This window comes from Phyllobates terribilis, unplaced genomic scaffold (genome assembly GCF_046119375.1).
Source record: "Phyllobates terribilis strain yellow unplaced genomic scaffold, ASM4611937v1 Scaffold_4__5_contigs__length_816908805, whole genome shotgun sequence".
In the NCBI taxonomy this organism is placed as follows: domain Eukaryota; kingdom Metazoa; phylum Chordata; class Amphibia; order Anura; family Dendrobatidae; genus Phyllobates; species Phyllobates terribilis.
In genome coordinates, this window is record NW_027362764.1 from 690,184,725 (window position 1) to 690,204,901 (window position 20,177).

The following is a 20,177-nucleotide window of genomic DNA, read 5'->3' on the forward strand; positions in this document are numbered from 1 at the left end:
GGATCCTGACCAGAGAAACCTCCCACTTGCTCTCAGACATAATATCTCTATTACTGCGGCAACCAGACCCCTGGGGTGTCGCATTCCCCCCTAGTAAATTTTAGTACTCCGGGACTAAACACATTTTTGAAGAAACATAAATACAAGGTATAACAATAACAAGACAACATATTTACAAGAAGCTTTAGTCTGTAGAGGTCACGGCGTTTCCGTGACCGGGTGTCCATATCACCCAAGGTGAAGTTTATGAAACAAAGGGGTGTCCATGTCACCCAACAAAGCGAAGTCTTGGCACAGAATAGGGGACCTGTCCAAAGCAAACCCCTTGCGTTGTCCTTGGGCGTGGCTGCAAGGCTAGAGCTAGCTACTTTGGGCCGCAAGTAGGCCACGCCAGACAGGTTTTCTCTTCTGCGACCGTCTTCGCAAGAGGCACCAAGGTGCAACTATCTACAAAACTGTTCCGGTTATCCAGTGTCCATAACCTGTTAGTCCAAATAAATCTGCAGGGTAACTGAGAAACATAATTAGTAACAGGCAACCAACATGAACCATAAACAGTTAACAGATAAATTCACAGTGCATTAGTTTAGATTCTCCAGCGAGCGGGCATCTGACCTCTAGTGACTCTAGTGGACCTACGGAGCTCACTAACTGGTTCTGCACTACAGGGTGTAGGAGGTGTTATGGGCAAGCTGGGCAGCTTTCTGCACACTCTTTGGCTCACTAGGGGCACAGCAGGCTCACTACTAGCAGAGGGTTGATCCTCCTGTACTGCTGGTGTGGACTCTTCTGTCTCTTGGGCCGGCTGCTCTTCCAGCTCTACCGGTTCCTCTGTAGGCACTTGCGGGGCTGGCTGGAGAAAGGTGAGGACGGGTACCACGACAGCACCGTTTACTTGTGTCCAAGACCGGGGGAAGTCTCCGAGTACGGTACTGATCATTTCTTCCCTTTCCTCTGCGGGTTGAGGGTTTTCTTGATCTTCTTCAAGGCTTTGCAGCTGCTCGGGACACTTCTTCAGGTGGTCTCTGGAGACAATGGCTGTGGTTTCTCCTCCATCCTTACTGATTACGCAGATTTTTGGGTTCTCATGGCTTGATGGCAGTACGGTGTACGGGTCCTTCTCCCACTGGTCGTCCAACTTGTGGAGCCGCCTCTTCCTCTTCAAGACCTGCTCTCCAGGTACCAGGGGAACAGTGGGAGCATACTGGTTATAAGCCTTCTCTTGCCTTTCTCTAGCTTGAGACAGACTTCGCTCGACGCTCTCCTGCACTTTCCGATAATGCTGCTGCCGTTCTGTATCCCAGTCTGCCTCTGGCGAGGTGTCCTCAGGCGACAGGACTCCCATATCCAGGTCAATAGGCAGCTTACCAGGTCTTGCTCTCATTAGGTAAGCCGGGGTACAGTTGGTGGAACCTACAGGGATGTGGTTATACAGATCCACCAGATCGGGCAGTTTCTCAGGCCACAGACTGCGTTCTTCCAGGGGCAATGTTTTTAGCAGATCTATCACCACCTGGTTCATCTTCTCGCAGAGTCCATTGGTTTGAGGGTGATAGGGCGTTGTTCTTATCTTCTTGCAGCCATACAGGTTGCAGGACTCCTAGAAGACCTCCGCTTCGAAGGCTGGTCCTTGGTCTGTCAGCACTTGGTCCGGGTACCCGTGTGGATGGCAGAAGTGCTGCTGGAAGGCTCTAGCCGCTGTCTGAGCCGTTAAGTCCTTGACCGGGACCACCACCAGGAACCGGGAGTAATGATCTACGATTGTGAGGGCGTAGACATACCCAGATCTGCTTGGAGCCAGTTTCACATGGTCCAGGGCTACCAGTTCCAGTGGCTGTCTGGTAATGATGGGCTGCAGGGGAGTCTTCTGGCTGGCTCGGTCTTTTCTTCTCAGGTGGCACGGGCCACAGTCTCTGCACCACCTCTCGATGGCTCCTCTCATGCCTACCCAGTAGAACCGTTCACGCAACAAGAACTCCAGCTTCTTCCATCTGAAGTGTCCTGCTCCGTTGTGGTATGCCTCCAGAACCATAGCCGCGTCTCGTCTTGGGACCACTACCTGCCAGGTCAACTCATGTGTTCGAGAGTTAACCATTCTCCGGCACAGCTTCTCCCTGTAGAGGAACAGCTTACTTTTCTCCTTCCACAGTTGCTTGGTCTCCTCCGGAGCATCTGGGTCAAGACTGGCATCGGCCTGGGTCAGCATTTCCTTCACCAAATGGACTGCGGGATCACTGTCTTGCGTCTCTGCCCAGTTGTAGTGGGGCAAGGGATTGAACGTCAGGAAGCGCCTGTCCTTCACACGGTGGGAATACAGGGTAATCCCATGACGGTGGAACGCAGGGAGCTCAACTTCTTCCAGATCTTCTGGATCTTCCCCTACGTCCGGTAAGTTCGGCATTCTAGACAGGGCATCCGCGTTGGCATTTGAGCGTCCTGCCCGGTATTTGATGGTGAATTCAAAATTGGACAGGCGGGCCATCCATCTCTGTTCCAGGGCACCGAGCCTTGCAGTGACCAGGTGTGTCAACGGGTTGTTATCCGTGTACACGGTGAATTTGGAGGAGGCAAGGTAATGCTTGAAACGTTCGGTCACTGCCCACACTACTGCCAGGAACTCCAGCTTGAATGAGCTATAATTCTCAGGGTTCCTCTCCGTGGGCCGTAGCTTTTGGCTGGCGTAAGCGATTACCCGTTCTTTCCCTTGCTGGATCTGGGACAGTACGGCTCCTAGCCCGATGTTGCTTGCGTCCGTGTGGAGGATAAAGGGCTGGCTGTAGTCTGGATATGCCAGGATTTCATCCCCCGTGAGGGCCATCTTCAGCTGGCAGAAGGACTCCTCTTCCAGCTTTTCCCACCTGAAGGGCGGCTTCTGGTTTTTGGCTTTCCGAGATTGACCTATCAGGAGGTCCTGCATAGGGGCTGCCATTTTGGTGAAACCGGAAATGAATCTTCGGTAGTAGCCTACCAACCCGAGGAACTGCCGCACTTCCTTTATGCTGGAGGGTCTTGGCCAGTCCTTAATCACGGTGATCTTATCAGGGTCAGGAGCCACTCCGTCTGCACTCACCACGTGTCCCAGGTATTGCACCTTTGGTTTCAGGAGGTGACACTTGGAGGGTTTCACCTTTAGGCCGTAGTTTGCCAGAGCTTCGAACACTTCTGCCAGGTGTTTCAGGTGGTCCTCGTAGGTCTTGGAATAGACGATGACATCGTCCAGGTATAACAGGACCGTCTCGAAGTTCCGGTGTCCCAGACAGCATTCCATCAACCGTTGGAAGGTTCCTGGTGCGTTGCAGAGCCCGAACGGCATACAGTTAAATTCACTGAGACCCATCGGGGTAGTGAATGCGGTCTTCTCCCGGTCCGCCTCTGCTACAGGAACCTGCCAGTACCCGCTAGTGAGATCCAAAGTAGAGAAGAAGTTAGCAGATTTTAATGCAGCTAAGGACTCTTCTATCCTTGGTAACGGGTACGCGTCTTTGTGTGTGATACGGTTGACCTTCCTGTAGTCTACACACATTCTCATGGTGTTGTCTTTCTTTTTCACTAAGACTAGTGGAGCAGCCCAGGGGCTACAGCTGTCCCTGATTACCCCAGCCTCCTTCATGTCTCTAAGCATCCCCTTGGCGTGTTGGTAGTGTGCCGGGGGTACGGGTCGGTATCTCTCCTTTATGGGAGGATGGTCTCCCGTGGGGATGTGGTGTTCTACCCCCTTTACTCGCCCGAAGTCTAGCGGGTGTTTACTAAACACTCTCTCGTACTCTCGAACCACCCGATAGACTCCCTGTTTCTGGTGTGAGGGAGTGGAGTCAGTACCCAAATGTAGTTGCTGACACCAGTCCTCCATTGGTTTCTTAGAGCCGTTACCTTCCTCTGGTTGAGATGGAGGCAAGGGTTCCACGGCCTGTACAGAATTCTGGTTTATGGTGAACAATTTGGCTAGTGTGGCATACCGGGGCAGGTGTACTTCTCTCTCCCCGATATTTATGATGCGAACGGGCACCCTCCCATGGCGTACATCGACCACCCCCCGTGCTGTCAAAGTGGTGGGCCTACTGTCTGAGTAGACGGGTTCTACCATTGCTTGGTAGTCTCTACCTCTTAGACCAATAGCTGCCCGGCACCAAATCATCATCTCACTTTTTGGGGGCATGGCAATAGGGAACGGGTCACACATTCTCACGCTACCTATCTCACCACCAGATAGTTCCACCTGTTGCCGCTTCATCAGTGCCCGGATCTCTTTTTGGAGCACACGCTGCTGGCCGGAACTGGCGTTCTTGGCAACCTGCTGTAAAATGAGAATCACCTCTGCAAGACAATTTTCAATCACATTAGTTCCCAAGGTTATTCTAGGGTGACTCTCATGACGGTCTATGTCCACTATAATCAGTCCTTGTGCCGCCAGTTCGACTTTACCGATCTTAATGGTCACCTCTTTGAATCCCACCTGTGGCACGGGCTGACCATTGCTGGCGATGATACTCAGGTCGTCATCTGGGTAGCGGGTTATGTCCGAGTCATTCCAGTACTGTTTAAAGAGCACGTACGGGATGGTGGTCACCTGTGACCCAGTGTCTAGTAGGGCACTCATAGGAATGCCATCCAGTACCACAGGCAAGATTGGACGTCCCCCTACGTATTTATCATGCCAGTTTGATGGGCCTGATGGTCTTATGCCTGGGGGTTGGCCCTCTACCCCAGGTTGTGCCCGTTTAAATGACAGTACCTTGCTACATGTCCGGGTTGATTGCAGCGGCGGCAGATGGGTCGTCCGTCCTCGTTGTATCTGTCGCTGGGTCTTCCTCTGGCCGGTGGGGTCCTCCTCAGTCGGCGCCACGGGACGTCCTCCGGTCCGGATGCCAGCTGGATCTTTCCTGGAGAAGAGACCTGTAAAGACTGCACAGTTCTGGTTAGCGCGGCAACGCTCTTAGTCAGCTCTTGGACCTGATGGTGCAGGTCTGTAGCCGGGTCACTGTTTAAAGCCTGCGCATCAGCTCCCACAGGCCCTGCAGACAAGGGCGCCGTCTCCTGGTGGTAAGTGATAGCAGGGCGCCTGTGGGTCACAGCGCCACCTGGTGCCGGTTCTCGGAGCACCCGGATGGCTCTGTCCTTGAACTGTGCAAAGTCCAGGTCAGGGTCCTGTAAGGCCATTGCCCGCAACTGGGTTCGGTGGGCATTGCACAGTAGACCGTCAATAAATTGTTCAGTCAACAGCTTATCTTCATTTCCCACGCTGTCAGGGTCTGCCTGCTTAATGGCTCTCAGGGCCTCTTGTAGGTTTAGCGCATAGTCTCTTATACTCTCATATGCCCGCTGTTTACACCCGTAAAATCTGAGCTTTATTTCGGCTGAGGTGCGGGTATCAAATGTGTCTTTCAGCCGGGCTAGTATTTCTCTGACAGTCCTCTTCCTCCCAGGTGGCCAGGACTTTACCTCCCTTTGGGCTGCCCCGATTAATTGGGCCACCAGGATGATTACTTTTTGCTCTTCTGTGAGGGGGTACACCTGGAAGAGGCTATCCAGTCTTTCTCTAAAGTCATTTAGGGTATGTGACTCCCCTGAGTACTGGGGTAGCCAGGCTGCCCCCGGGATATAGGGCATGGTGAAGGGCATGACTGCAGCAGCGGTTGCGCTGGCGGTGGCTGTGGCAGTGGAGCTCCCCTCGGTATCCGGCATCCTCCTCCCCCCTAGTGGACCGTGGCCTACCTTGCGATGCTCTTCTTCCGTAGGCCGCGGCGCCGCAGTCGATCGTCGGGGTTGAGGACCTGGCGTCGCGCTCCGATGACGTCAGCGTCGCTCTTCCTCCCTTCCAGGACCTTGCGCAGCGTCAGCGTGGGGCGGAGCTTCGGATCTCGCGCGCTTTCGGCGTCCACGCCCCTCTTCTTCCTGTGCGGCGTCCCGAAGATGGCGTCCGATGACGGGAAGCAGCTGCGGATGGCGGGAAGAAGGCAGAAGACGGCGGGAAACGGTTCAAGATGGCGTCTGATGGCGGGAAGAAGGCAGAAGACGGCGGGAAACGGTCCAAGATGGCTTCTGATTGGCGGGAATCGGCTCCGGACGGCGGGAAACTTCACCACAGGTAAGTTCAAAAAGTCTTTTTCAGGCACGCAGTACCCGGTGGTTGGGGCACGAAATCCTGCCGACTACGCCAAAGTTGACGCGCCCCCTGGGCCTGTGCGCTGCTGCTGTGCAGGGGGAATACCCGGAGCCGGATCGCTGGGGGTTGTAGTTCTCCGTGGCAGTGACCCGGTCCGTGCCCAGGGCGGTCAAACCAGTGGCAGTCTAAATGTTGTAATAAGTGTCCGACTACGCCACCCGTGGATTGCGGTCAGTGGGGACCGCCGCTGCGCTGCCGACCGCTGAGGTTGATGTTGGTTGCGCAGCCGAGTATGGGATAACTCCCCACGGGAGGAGTAATTGCCTCAGGGCAGCTGATGTGAGAGATGATGGGAGTGATGGTGTGAGGGTCCCAGTGCTGATGGTGCTGGTGCGACAAGGAATCACAGAGACGTGTGGTGCAGTTCAGGGTCTTTACTGATGGTACAAGGCAGACCCTCCCGGGAGTACTGGCTAGTATAAGGGGCCTGGTCAGTCTGCGAGCAAGCAGGAGTTCCCCTGGCCAGGTGGAGTTGTAGGCCTCCCCGTTAATCTGCACTCTTCCTGGCTACCTTGCTGTCAGCGGTTACAAGTAGCCCACGTCCCTGAGTATACCGTGTGGTGCTCACCCGTATGGCTGGTGACCTGGGGCCTTCTGTTAGCCTCCGCTCCTGGATGGCGGCGCTGGTCCCTTCTCTGTGACTGAGCCTCCAGGCTTCTATGGCCAGAGGACCTGGAATCCCCTGCGGGCTGGTTTCTGCTGCTGGGTGTAGATCAGTCCCCACAGCCTCGGACTCCTGTGTCCAGTTTTAGTGTCCTTGTCCAGGGCGAGCTCTGCTCAGCTCCAGCCCCTGGACTTCAGCTACTGCTCCTCCAGAGCTCCTAGTTCTTCCTTTCCCTCTCCAGGCTCTGACTGCTCTAATCCCGCCCCAGACCTAGTTTAAAAGGGCAGATTCCTCCCCTCCCAGGTCTGGGCGGACCGTGTTGCATGCTTAGGGATCCTGACCAGAGAAACCTCCCACTTGCTCTCAGACATAATATCTCTATTACTGCGGCAACCAGACCCCTGGGGTGTCGCATTCTGTCTACAACACCTTTTTAAGGAGCCAGCAAAAAAGTGAAGAGAAAGGAAAGCACAAAAGCACCTTGTCTTAGTAAGCACTGGAAAGGGCAGCCGGCAACCGGACGTCAAAGTAGAAAAGCAGCAAGTGAGAGGCCTGTCTCTGCATACGGCCACACCACCCTGAACACGCCTGATCTTGTCTGATCTCAGAAGCTAAGCAGGGTTGGGCCTGGTTAGTACTTGGATGGGAGACTGCCTGGGAATACCAGGTGCTGTAGGCCTTTGCTTTTTCTTACTTCCACCAGCAGGGGTCACTCTCCTCTATGCCTTTTTTCCATTCCTTTTTTCACAAGCGCACACATGCTCCTTTCTTCTTTTCATTTGCTTTCTCTCTTGCGCTATTTAATCCTTGCAAAATACCAGCATCCTTCTCATCACCGTGGGCCTCCAGCATTGTTGCTTATTTACTTTTAATACTAGGCTTCTTTTCACCAGGACCAGCGACTCCCGCATGACTGGAGGCAACCACCGCTGACCTGGAGGCAACCACCGGTAACCTGGAGGCCAGTTTACAGCACAACCCAAGCAAAACACCTTTGCAGGCCACACGACCCCCCCGAAGAGCAGCTCAAATTCACTCGCAACCATCTCACCCTCTTCCTTCATTCACTCCTGGGCGTTTCGCTCCACCCCAAGTTGCAGGTCCAGCTTGCTCTTTCTGTCACATCCCCGCGATGAACGGTTTAGCCTGCAGGAGACCCTGCGCCGAGCCATTTTTAAACACATCTGATACGGCAGGTGTTTCATTGCTCAACAAACAACACCTATAGGGACGGCACAGCCTATGCATCGGTCCTTCGGAGACCGCCCCAGAACGGCCAGAGTTCTCGTCCCCACGCGAGCCTGAGGAAGGCTGGCCGGGCGATGGGCCAAGCAGCGTCTACTGGCCATACCACCTTGGATACGTCCGATCTCGGAAGCAAAGCAGAGATGGGTTCGGAAATACTTGGTTGGGACACCTCCTGAGAACACCAGGTATTGTAGACAATTTTGATGACGTTTTGCCATCTTGCCCAGCTCGGCTAGCATTGAGTGGCGTTTTGCTGGACACCGACCTTACGTAAAGTAGAGGCTGGAAGTCCCAAGCCTCCCAAGCCCCCCAAGACCTCTAAGATAAGGACGCAACCCCGCCGCCTCTACCAGGCCTCACACCGAGCTCCTTGCCACGGCTAGGAGTGCTTATTGACCCCGCAGCCCGCCGTATGCAAATGATGGCGTTAAAAGCATCTCGCACTGTGAAGGGGCCAGGCTTTCAGCAGCTGCCCAGGGGATGGTTTTAGAGGGCGACCGCCTAACGAGGGCCAGCAGAAGTAACGTCTTCTTCTTCAAAGAAGCTTGTGTAACTAACCCAATCAGACAGCTGCCCAGGAGCTAACCTCAGTGCTAGGAAGGAGCGGGAGGGAATTGAGGGGGTGGTTCCTGCTAAGGCACTGAAATAATAATAAGACAGGCAGGAGAGTCTGACGCATGGTGGCGGAAAAGCTGCAGGTGCAAATAGGGAATGTGGTCTCGTGCGAGCAACTTGTGCATGCTCGCTGTGTGTGAGTGTGCGCTTCCTAGGTACGGCGCGCTGCAGACAGTCAAAAGGGTTGCTCCCTTTCATTAAAAGTTAATCCCTGGCTGCAGGCTATTAGAAAGCAACTAACCGCGCTCTACTCACCCTACCCAGGTCTACCGGTGAGTCTCGCCGCTGCTCCCGGCCTGTGGCATTGGCCGCGACGCTGACGTTCCGTCGACAGCGCGGCAGCCGATCAGTGAGCTCAGCGGCTCTGAGCGGGGCGTTCTGTCTACAAGACCTTTTTAAGGAGCCAGCAAAAAAGTGAAGATAAAGGAAAGCACAAAAGCACCTTGTCTTACTAAGCACTGGAAAGGGCAGCCGACAACCGGACGTCAAAGTAGAAAAGCAGCAAGTGAGATGCCAGTCTCTGCCTACGGCCACACCACCCTGAACACGCCTGATCTTGTCTGATCTCGGAAGCTATGCAGGGTCAGGCCTGGTTAGTACTTGGATGGGAGACCACCTAGGAATACCAGGTGCTGTAGGCTTTTGCTTTTTCTTACTTCCACAAGCAGGGGTCACTCTCCTCTATGCCTTTTTTCCATTCCTTTGTTCACAAGCGCACACATGCTCCTTTCTTCTTTTCATTTGCTTTGTCTCTTGCGCTATTTAATCCTTGCAAAATACCAGCATCCTTCTCATCACCGTGGGCCTCCAGCATTGTTGCTTATTTACTTTTAATACTAGGCTTCTTTTCACCAGGACCAGCGACTCCCGCATGACTGGAGGCAACCACCGCTGACCTGGAGGCAACCACCGGTAACCTGGAGGCCAGTTTACAGCACAACCCAAGCAAAACACCTTTGCAGGCCACACGACCCCCCCGAAGAGCAGCTCAAATTCACTCGCAACCATCTCACCCTCTTCCTTCATTCACTCCTGGGCGTTTCGCTCCACCCCAAGTTGCGGGTCCAGCTTGCTCTTTCTGTCACATCCCCGCGATGAACGGTTTAGCCTGCAGGAGACCCTGCGCCGAGCCATTTTTAAACACATCTGATGCGGCAGGTGTTTCATTGCTCAACAAACAACACCTATAGGGACGGCACAGCCTATGCATCGGTCCTTCGGAGACCGCACCAGAACGGCCAGAGTTCTCGTCCCCACGCGAGCCTGAGGAAGGCTGGACGGGCGATGGGCCAAGCAGCGTCTACTGGCCATACCACCTTGGATACGTCCGATCTCGGAAGCAAAGCAGAGATGGGTTCGGAAATACTTGGTTGGGACACCTCCTGAGAACACCAGGTATTGTAGACAATTTTGATGACGTTTTGCCATCTTGCCCAGCTCGGCTAGCATTGAGTGGCGCCTTGCTGGACACCGACCTTACGTAAAGTAGAGGCTGGAAGTCCCAAGCCTCCCAAGCCCCCCAAGACCTCTAAGATAAGGACGCAACCCCGCCGCCTCTACCAGGCCTCACACCGAGCTCCTTGCCACGGCTAGGAGTGCTTATTGACCCCGCAGCCGGCCGTATGCAAATGATGGCGTTAAAAGCATCTCGCGCTGTGAAGGGGCCAGGCTTTCAGCAGCTGCCCAGGGGATGGTTTTAGAGGGCGACCGCCTAACGAGGGCCAGCAGAAGTAACGTCTTCTTCTTCAAAGAAGCTTGTGTAACTAACCCAATCAGACAGCTGCCCAGGAGCTAACCTCAGTGCTAGGAAGGAGCGGGAGGGAATTGAGGGGGTGGTTCCTGCTAAGGCCCTGAAATAATAATAAGACAGGCAGGAGAGTCTGACGCATGGTGGCGGAAAAGCTGCAGGTGCAAATAGGGAATGTGGTCTCGTGCGAGCAACTTGTGCATGCTCGCTGTGTGTGAGTGTGCGCTTCCTAGGTACGGCGCGCTGCAGACAGTCAAAAGGGTTGCTCCCTTTCATTAAAAGTTAATCCCCGGCTGCAGGCTATTAGAAAGCAACTAACCGCGCTCTACTCACCCTACCCAGGTCTACCGGTGAGTCTCGCCGCTGCTCCCGGCCTGTGGCATTGGCCGCGACGCTGACGTTCCGTCGACAGCGCGGCAGCCGAACAGTGAGCTCAGCGGCTCTGAGCGGGGCGTTCTGTCTACAAGACCTTTTTAAAGAGCCAGCAAAAAAGTGAAGAGAAAGGAAAGCACAAAAGCACCTTGTCTTACTAAGCACTGGAAAGGGCAGCCGGCAACCGGACGTCAAAGTGGAAAAGCAGCAAGTGAGAGGCCTGTCTCCGCCTACCGCCACACCACCCTGAACACACCCGATCTCGTCTGATCTTGGAAGCTAAGCAGGGTTGGGCCTGGTTAGTACTTGGATGGGAGACCGCCTGGGAATACCAGGTGCTGTAGGCTTTTGCTTTTTCTTACTTCCACCAGCAGGGGTCACTCTCCTCTATGCCTTTTTTCCATTCCTTTTTTCACAAGCGCACACATGCTCCTTTCTTCTTTTCATTTGCTTTCTCTCTTGCGCTATTTAATCCTTGCAAAATACCAGCATCCTTCTCATCACCGTGGGCCTCCAGCATTGTTGCTTATTTACTTTTAATACTAGGCTTCTTTTCACCAGGACCAGCGACTCCCGCATGACTGGAGGCAACCACCGCTGACCTGGAGGCAACCACCGGTAACCTGGAGGCCAGTTTACAGCACAACCCAAGCAAAACACCTTTGCAGGCCACACGACCCCCCCGAAGAGCAGCTCAAATTCACTCGCAACCATCTCACCCTCTTCCTTCATTCACTCCTGGGCGTTTCGCTCCACCCCAAGTTGCGGGTCCAGCTTGCTCTTTCTGTCACATCCCCGCGATGAACGGTTTAGCCTGCAGGAGACCCTGCGCCGAGCCATTTTTAAACACATCTGATGCGGCAGGTGTTTCATTGCTCAACAAACAACACCTATAGGGACGGCACAGCCTATGTATCGGTCCTTCGGAGACCGCCCCAGAACGGCCAGAGTTCTCGTCCCCACGCGAGCCTGAGGAAGGCTGGCCGGGCGATGGGCCAAGCAGCGTCTACTGGCCATACCACCTTGGATACGTCCGATCTCGGAAGCAAAGCAGAGATGGGTTCGGAAATACTTGGTTGGGACACCTCCTGAGAACACCAGGTATTGTAGACAATTTTGATGACGTTTTGCCATCTTGCCCAGCTCGGCTAGCATGGAGTGGCGCCTTGCTGGACACCGACCTTACGTAAAGTAGAGGCTGGAAGTCCCAAGCCTCCCAAGCCCCCCAAGACCTCTAAGATAAGGACGCAACCCCGCCGCCTCTACCAGGCCTCACACCGAGCTCCTTGCCACGGCTAGGAGTGCTTATTGACCCCGCAGCCGGCCGTATGCAAATGATGGCGTTAAAAGCATCTCGCGCTGTGAAGGGGCCAGGCTTTCAGCAGCTGCCCAGGGGATGGTTTTAGAGGGCGACCGCCTAACGAGGGCCAGCAGAAGTAACGTCTTCTTCTTCAAAGAAGCTTGTGTAACTAACCCAATCAGACAGCTGCCCAGGAGCTAACCTCAGTGCTAGGAAGGAGCGGGAGGGAATTGAGGGGGTGGTTCCTGCTAAGGCCCTGAAATAATAATAAGACAGGCAGGAGAGTTTGACGCATGGTGGCGGAAAAGCTGCAGGTGCAAATAGGGAATGTGGTCTCGTGCGAGCAACTTGTGCATGCTCGCTGTGTGTGAGTGTGCGCTTCCTAGGTACGGCACGCTGCAGACAGTCAAAAGGGTTGCTCCCTTTCATTAAAGGTTAATCCCCGGCTGCAGGCTATTAGAAAGCAACTAACCGCGCTCTACTCACCCTACCCAGGTCTACCGGTGAGTCTCGCCGCTGCTCCCGGCCTGTGGCATTGGCCGCGACGTTGACGTTCCGTCGACAGCGCGGCAGCCGATCAGTGAGCTCAGCGGCTCTGAGCGGGGCGTTCTGTCTACAAGACCTTTTTAAGGAGCCAGCAAAAAAGTGAAGAGAAAGGAAAGCACAAAAGCACCTTGTCTTACTAAGCACTGGAAAGGGCAGCCGGCAACCGGACGTCAAAGTGGAAAAGCAGCAAGTGAGAGGCCTGTCTCTGCCTATGGCCACACCACCCTGAACACACCTGATCTCGTCTGATCTCGGATTATAAGCAGGGTTGGGCCTGGTTAGTACTTGGATGGGAGACCGCCTGGGAATACCAGGTGCTGTAGGCTTTTGCTTTTTCTTACTTCCACAAGCAGGGGTCACTCTCCTCTATGCCTTTTTTCCATTCCTTTTTTCACAAGCGCACACATGCTCCTTTCTTCTTTTCATTTGCTTTCTCTCTTGCGCTATTTAATCCTTGCAAAATACCAGCATCCTTCTCATCACCGTGGGCCTCCAGCATTGTTGCTTATTTACTTTTAATACTAGGCTTCTTTTCACCAGGACCAGCGACTCCCGCATGACTGGAGGCAAACACCGCTGACCTGGAGGCAACCACTGGTTACCTGGAGGCCAGTTTACAGCACAACCCAAGCAAAACACCTTTGCAGGCCACACGACCCCCCCGAAGAGCAGCTCAAATTCACTCGCAACCATCTCACCCTCTTCCTTCATTCACTCCTGGGCGTTTCGCTCCACCCCAAGTTGCGGGTCCAGCTTGCTCTTTCTGTCACATCCCCGCGATGAACGGTTTAGCCTGCAGGAGACCCTGCGCCGAGCCATTTTTAAACACATCTGATGCGGCAGGTGTTTCATTGCTCAACAAACAACACCTATAGGGACGGCACAGCCTATGCATCGGTCCTTCGGAGACCGCCCCAGAACGGCCAGAGTTCTCGTCCCCACGCGAGCCTGAGGAAGGCTGGCCGGGCGATGGGTGTAGTGCCGGCGTCCCTGCCCTCTGCTAGGCAGGGACGCTGTTCCCCTCACCGCTCTGCTCCGTGCCCGGCGTCCCTCTCCCGCTCTGCTGGCAGCGCGCACTCCTTCCCGGCCAATGTGCTTAGGGCGCGCGCGCGCGCTCTCCCTCCCTCTTAAAGGGGCCGCGCGCGCCGTCCCAAGGAGTCCCCGGCCAATGGCCGGAGGACTTTACCATATATAAGGCACCTCCTCCAAAATGTAGGTGCCCGAGCAATGTTGTTGCACTGTTCACTACTCTGCTTCAGCCCTCAGGTCCCGTTGCCAGTTACCTGCCAGATTCCTGCCTGATTATCTGCTACCTGCCTGCTAGTCTGAGGTCCGACGGTCTGCCTTCCAACTCCTGTCAGTCTGTCTATGGACCAGCCTGCCCGCTCACCTGGGAGCGCACATCAGCCACCTGCCTGCTTGCCTGAGGTCCGACGGTCTGCCTTCCAACTCCTGTCAGTCTGTCTATGGACCAGCTTGCCCGCTCACCTGGGAGCACACACCTGCTACCTGCCTGCTAGTCTACCTGGAGGCTCCGCCGTCACGTGCTGTGACCACCTGCCTGTCCAGAGACTTCTGCCCGCTCACCTGGGAGCACTCATCTGCCGCCTGTCTGTTGGTCTTCCTGGAGGCTCCGCCGTCACATGCTGTGACCACCCGTTCATCCAGAGACTCTCGCCTGCTCACCTGGGAGCTCACGTCTATCATCAGCCGCCACAGGTCGTACCTACCCTTTACCTAGAGACTGCCCCGGTCACTTGCCGTGACCTCCTGCCCGTTCACCCAGAGACTGTCCCGGTCACCTGCTGTGACTGCCTGCCTGGTCGCCACCCACTCCCTTACAAGGACCGCCCCCTTGTATAGTAGCTCAGAGGTTCCGCCTCCCAGACCCGTTACAGTTTGCTCGGGCCATGGAACCCGGTGGCACCCAAGCTCCCTCGCTCTCGGACCTGTGTCATGAACTGTCCCGTCAAAGGTCCCAACAGGAGTCCATCCTGGGTCACCTGCGGAATGTCAATACTCGCCTGGACACTCTGACTGCTCCACCAACAACCTCCGCCAGTGCCATGTCTCGCAATCCGGCAGCTCCGCTGTCCACTAACACCATGATATCCTACCCCGGACCTCGGCTTTCTGCACCTCCTCGCTTCGGAGGCGACTCAGCCCAGGCTCGGGGCTTCATAAATCAGTGCACCCTGCACTTTGAACTATTGTCCCACCAGTTTAACTCCGACCGAGCCAAAATTGCATTCATCATGTCCCATCTCACCGGGGAGGCCCTGGCCTGGCTAAATCCTCTATGGGAGAGAGGAGACCCCCTGGTGTCCAACTTGCCTGCTTTTCTCTCGGCTTTCCGGAAAGTCTTCGACGAACCCGGACGGAAGACCTCATCCGCATCATCGTTGCTACGCCTCCGTCAGGAAAGTCTCACCGTGGGCCAATATGCCATACGGTTCCGTACCCTTGCCTCGGAGCTGGCCTGGGATAACGACGCTCTGGTTTCCGTCTTCTGGGAGGGTCTGTCCGGCCGTATTAAAGATGAACTTGCCGGTCGGGACATTCCTACCACTCTCGATGACTTAATAACTCTTGCCACCCGGATTGACCTACGGTTCCAGGAGCGTGCCAGAGAGGTCACCCGTGAGAGGAGGTTACCACGTCTAGCTCCTACTTTTCAGAAACCCATCACTCCTTCTGTCTCTAACCAGGTACACCCTCCTGAGCCTATGCAGGTCGACCAGACCAAGATGGTCAAGACCCGTCAGGACTTACGCCGTGCCGAGGGGACCTGCTTCTACTGTGGCAGTAAGGAGCACCGGATCCGTGCCTGCCCGGAGAGGTCGGGAAACGCCTGTGTCTAGGTTCGCTCAGAGAGGTCCACCTAGACAAGAATAAATCCTCTCCATCCCTGCTGTTGTCAGTTTCAATCGTCTACGGGGAGAACCGTTATTTCGAACTAGCCCAAGTGGACTCTGGAGCAGCCGGGAATCTTATTTCACAGTCCCTGGTAGAGAAATACCGCATCCCCACCAAACCTCTGGCTGTACCCTTGTCTGTTGCTGCCGTGGATGGGGGGCTCTTACCACGCCCCATCCAACTCATCACCGAATCCATTACTCTGCAGGTGGGAATGCTGCATTCTGAAAGTATCTCCTTCCATGTTCTGCCTGGACTCTCTCACGCCATCTTGCTAGGCCTACCTTGGCTCCAGAAACATGCACCCGTTCTTGACTGGCAGACCGGAGAAGTCCTTCGCTGGGGACAGGGCTGCCATAAGACCTGTCTGGTTCCCGTTCATCCCGTCCGTCCTTCTCCTACCCCAGCTAATCTACCTGGACTTCCGATTCCTTATTGGTCTTATGCTGATGTCTTTAATAAAAAGGAGGCAGAGACACTACCCCCTCATAGACCATACGACTGCCCTATCGACCTGTTACCTGGTACTTCTCCTCCCCGTGGGTGTATTTATCCATTATCCGCTGCTGAGACCCGGTCGATGTCCGAATATATTGAGGAGAATCTGGCCAGGGGATTCATCCGGAAATCTACCTCCCCGGCGGGAGCAGGCTTCTTTTTCGTCAAAAAGAAGGACGGCTCTCTCCGTCCCTATATAGACTATAGAGGCCTTAACCAGATCACGGTGAAGAATAAGTACCCCCTTCCGCTCATTCCGGAGTTATTTGATCGTCTGAGGGGGGCTAGAATCTTCACCAAACTGGACCTCCGTGGGGCGTACAACCTGGTTCGTATCCGTCAGGGGGATGAATGGAAGACGGCATTCAACACCCGGGACGGCCACTATGAATATCTGGTAATGCCCTTTGGCCTCTGTAACGCTCCTGCCGTCTTTCAAGAGTTGGTCAATGACATCTTCCGGGACCTTCTCTACTCCTGCGTAGTGGTGTACCTGGACGACATCTTGGTCTTCTCTCCGGATCTCCAGACTCACCGGAGGGATGTTCGTCAGGTCCTGCTCAGGCTCAGGCAGAACCATCTCTACGCTAAATATGAGAAGTGCCTCTTTGAGCAGACCTCGCTTCCGTTTCTGGGCTACATTATCTCTCAGACCGGCCTACAAATGGATCCTGAGAAACTGTCTGCCATCGAGAAATGGCCCCGACCAGAGGGGTTGAAGGCTATTCAACGGTTCGCCAACTATTACCGCCTCTTCATCCCGCACTTCTCTTCCCGGACTGCCCCAATTTCCGCGCTCACCCGTAAGGGTACTAATCCCAAAGAGTGGCCGCCCGAAGCAGAGGAGGCCTTTCTTTCCCTAAAACAGGCCTTCTCTTCCGCCCCGGTGCTGCATCGCCCGGACGGCAACAAGCAGTTCTTCCTGGAAGTTGACGCCTCCTCCTCTGGAGCCGGAGCGGTACTTACTCAAAAATCATCTTCCGGGAGAATGGTAACTTGTGGCTTCTTCTCCAAACTCTTCTCCTCTTCTGAGCGCAACTATTCCATAGGAGACCGAGAGTTATTGGCCATCAAGCTGGCGTTGGAGGAGTGGCGTTACCTACTCGAGGGGGCTCTTCATCCGGTAATAATTTACACTGACCACAAGAACTTGGCTTACCTCCAGCATGCCCAGAGACTTAACCCGCGCCAAGCCCGGTGGTCCTTGTTTTTTGCTCGTTTTGATTTTGTTCTTCATTTTCGCCCGGCTGACAAAAACGTCAAAGCAGACGCCTTGTCCCGATCCTTTCTGGTGTCCGATCTCGAGGAAGAACCTAAACATATCATCGATCCCGCCAGAGTAATGCAGGTGGCTCCCGTGAGTCTAAATCGTCTCCCTCCCGGTAAGACGTTTGTTTCAGTACCGGATCGGGAGAAGATCCTACACTGGGGCCATTCGTCTAAACTAGCTGGCCACGCCGGTCAGAAAAAGACCCTCCAGCTTATTGCCCGGCACTATTGGTGGCCTACCCTGCACAAGGACATAATAGACTTTGTTTCTGCCTGTGTGTCCTGCGCCCGCAACAAAGTCCCGAGACATCTGCCAGCCGGACGCCTCCTCCCGCTTCCTGTACCTGCTGCCCCCTGGCAGCATATAGCAATGGACTTTATAACTGATCTCCCCGTCTCTGCCGGTTGTACGGTCATTTGGGTGGTCGCTGACCGCTTTTCCAAGATGGCTCACTTTATTCCCCTGCCAGGCCTTCCGTCTGCACCCGAGCTGGCTAAAGACTTTATCCGCCACATCTTCCGTCTTCATGGCCTGCCCCTCCACATCGTGTCGGATCGTGGGGTACAGTTCACCTCACGTTTCTGGAGAGCCACTTGTAAACTACTAGACGTCACCCTGGACTTCTCTTCCGCTTACCACCCACAGTCCAATGGTCAAGTGGAGCGGATCAATCAGAACCTGACCAGTTACCTCCGGCACTTCGTTAATGCCCACCATTCTGACTGGGTGGATCTCCTACCATGGGCCGAGTTCTCTTATAATAATCACGAGAGCGAATCCTCCTCCAAATCCCCGTTTTTTGTAGTCTTTGGTCAGCATCCTCGGATTCCTTTTCCTGTCTCCACCTCTGTGGACAACCCGGCTGCGGAATCTCTCGTTAGCAAATTTTCCTCCATATGGGAGAGTACCCGGTCCGCACTCCTTCTGTCATCCGAGCGTATTAAAAGACACGCTGACAAAAAACGCCTGGATCCTCCACAATTTCGTCCAGGAGATAAGGTCTGGCTCTCATCTAAATATGTTCGACTCAAGATACCTTCTTACAAGTTAGGGCCTCGGTTCATCGGTCCTCTGGAGGTCATCAGTCAGATCAACCCGGTGGCCTATAAATTGAAACCCCCGGCCAACTTACGGATCCCTAACTTCTTCTATGTATCTCTCCTCAAACCCGTGGTGCTTAACTCTTTTTCCAAGTCTACAGGTACGCCTCCTGCTCCGGTTTCTGCTGAGGACGAGTTTGAGGTAGAGAACATTCTTGCCACCAAAAGGGTAAGAGGAAAGACCTTTTTTCTGGTAGATTGGAAGGGGTTTGGTCCTGAGGAGAGAACGTGGGAGCCCCGGGAGAACATCCATGCCCCTCTCATTATAGCTAAATTTCTATCTGGCCTAAAAAAGGGGGGGCCTAAAGGGGGGGTACTGTAGTGCCGGCGTCCCTGCCCTCTGCTAGGCAGGGACGCTGTTCCCCTCACCGCTCTGCTCCGTGCCCGGCGTCCCTCTCCCGCTCTGCTGGCAGCGCGCGCTCCTTCCCGGCCACTGAGCTTAGGGCGCGCGCGCTCTCCCTCCCTCTTAAAGGGGCCGCGCGCGCCGTCCTAAGGAGTCCCCGGCCAATGGCCGCAGGACTTTACCATATATAAGGCACCTCCTCCAAAATGGAGGTGCCCGAGCAATGTTGTTGCACTGTTCACTACTCTGCTTCAGCCCTCAGGTCCCGTTGCCAGTTACCTGCCAGATTCCTGCCTGATTATCTGCTACCTGCCTGCTAGTCTGAGGTCCGACGGTCTGCCTTACTACTCCTGTCAGTCTGTCTAAGGACCAGCCTGCCCGCTCACCTGGGAGCGCACATCAGCCACCTGCCTGCTTGCCTGAGGTCCGACGGTCTGCCTTCCAACTCCTGTCAGTCTGTCTATGGACCAGCTTGCCCGCTCACCTGGGAGCACACACCTGCTACCTGCCTGCTAGTCTACCTGGAGGCTCCGCCGTCACGTGCTGTGACCACCTGCCTGTCCAGTGACTCCTGCTCGCTCACCTGGGAGCGCTCATCTGCTGCCTGTCTGCTAGCCTACCTGGAGGCTCTGCCGTCACGTGCTGTGACCACCCGCCTGTCCAGAGACTTCTGCCCGCTCACCTGGGAGCACTCATCTGCCGCCTGTCTGTTGGTCTTCCTGGAGGCTCCGCCGTCACATGCTGTGACCACCCGTTCATCCAGAGACTCTCGCCTGCTCACCTGGGAGCTCACGTCTATCATCAGCCGCCACAGGTCGTACCTACCCTTTACCTAGAGACTGCCCCGGTCACTTGCCGTGACCTCCTGCCCGTTCACCCAGAGACTGCCCCGGTCACTTGCCGTGACCTCCAGCCCGTTCATCCAGAGACTGTCCCGGTCACTTGCCGTGACCTCCTGCCCGTACACCCAGAGACTGTCCCGGTCACCTGCTGTGACTGCCTGCCTGGTCGCCACCCGCTCCCTTACAAGGACCGCCCCCTTGTATAGTAGCTCAGAGGTTCCGCCTCCCAGACCCGTTACAATGGGCCAAGCAGCGTCTACTGGCCATACCACTTTGGATGGGTTCGGAAATACTTGGTTGGGACACCTCCTGAGAACACCAGGTATTGTAGACAATTTTGATGACGTTTTGCCATCTTGCCCAGCTCGGCTAGCATTGAGTGGCGCCTTGCTGGACACCGACCTTACGTAAAGTAGAGGCTGGAAGTCCCAAGCCTCCCAAGCCCCCCAAGACCTCTAAGATAAGGACGCAACCCCGCCGCCTCTACCAGGCCTCAGACCGAGCTCCTTGCCACGGCTAGGAGTGCTTATTGACCCCGCAGCCGGCCGTATGCAAATGATGGCGTTAAAAGCATCTCGCGCTGTGAAGGGGCCAGGCTTTCAGCAGCTGCCCA

The 20,177-nt window shown here is 55.0% G+C and overlaps 3 non-coding genes and 1 pseudogene across 3 annotated transcripts; all 4 read left to right on the forward strand.

Moving 5' to 3' along the window:
- The first annotated feature begins 7,327 nt into the window (after nucleotides 1-7,327).
- LOC141266369 (5S ribosomal RNA) lies at nucleotides 7,328-7,446 on the forward strand. Its single transcript, XR_012320408.1, has one exon. It is a non-coding gene; the product is annotated as a 5S ribosomal RNA (ribosomal RNA).
- A 1,706-nt stretch (nucleotides 7,447-9,152) lies between these two features.
- LOC141267451 (5S ribosomal RNA) lies at nucleotides 9,153-9,271 on the forward strand (annotated as a pseudogene).
- A 1,706-nt stretch (nucleotides 9,272-10,977) lies between these two features.
- LOC141269731 (5S ribosomal RNA) lies at nucleotides 10,978-11,096 on the forward strand. Its single transcript, XR_012321535.1, has one exon. It is a non-coding gene; the product is annotated as a 5S ribosomal RNA (ribosomal RNA).
- A 1,706-nt stretch (nucleotides 11,097-12,802) lies between these two features.
- On the forward strand, nucleotides 12,803-12,921 carry LOC141266534 (5S ribosomal RNA). The gene has a single exon (XR_012320569.1). It is a non-coding gene; the product is annotated as a 5S ribosomal RNA (ribosomal RNA).
- Nucleotides 12,922-20,177: the final 7,256 nt, after the last annotated feature.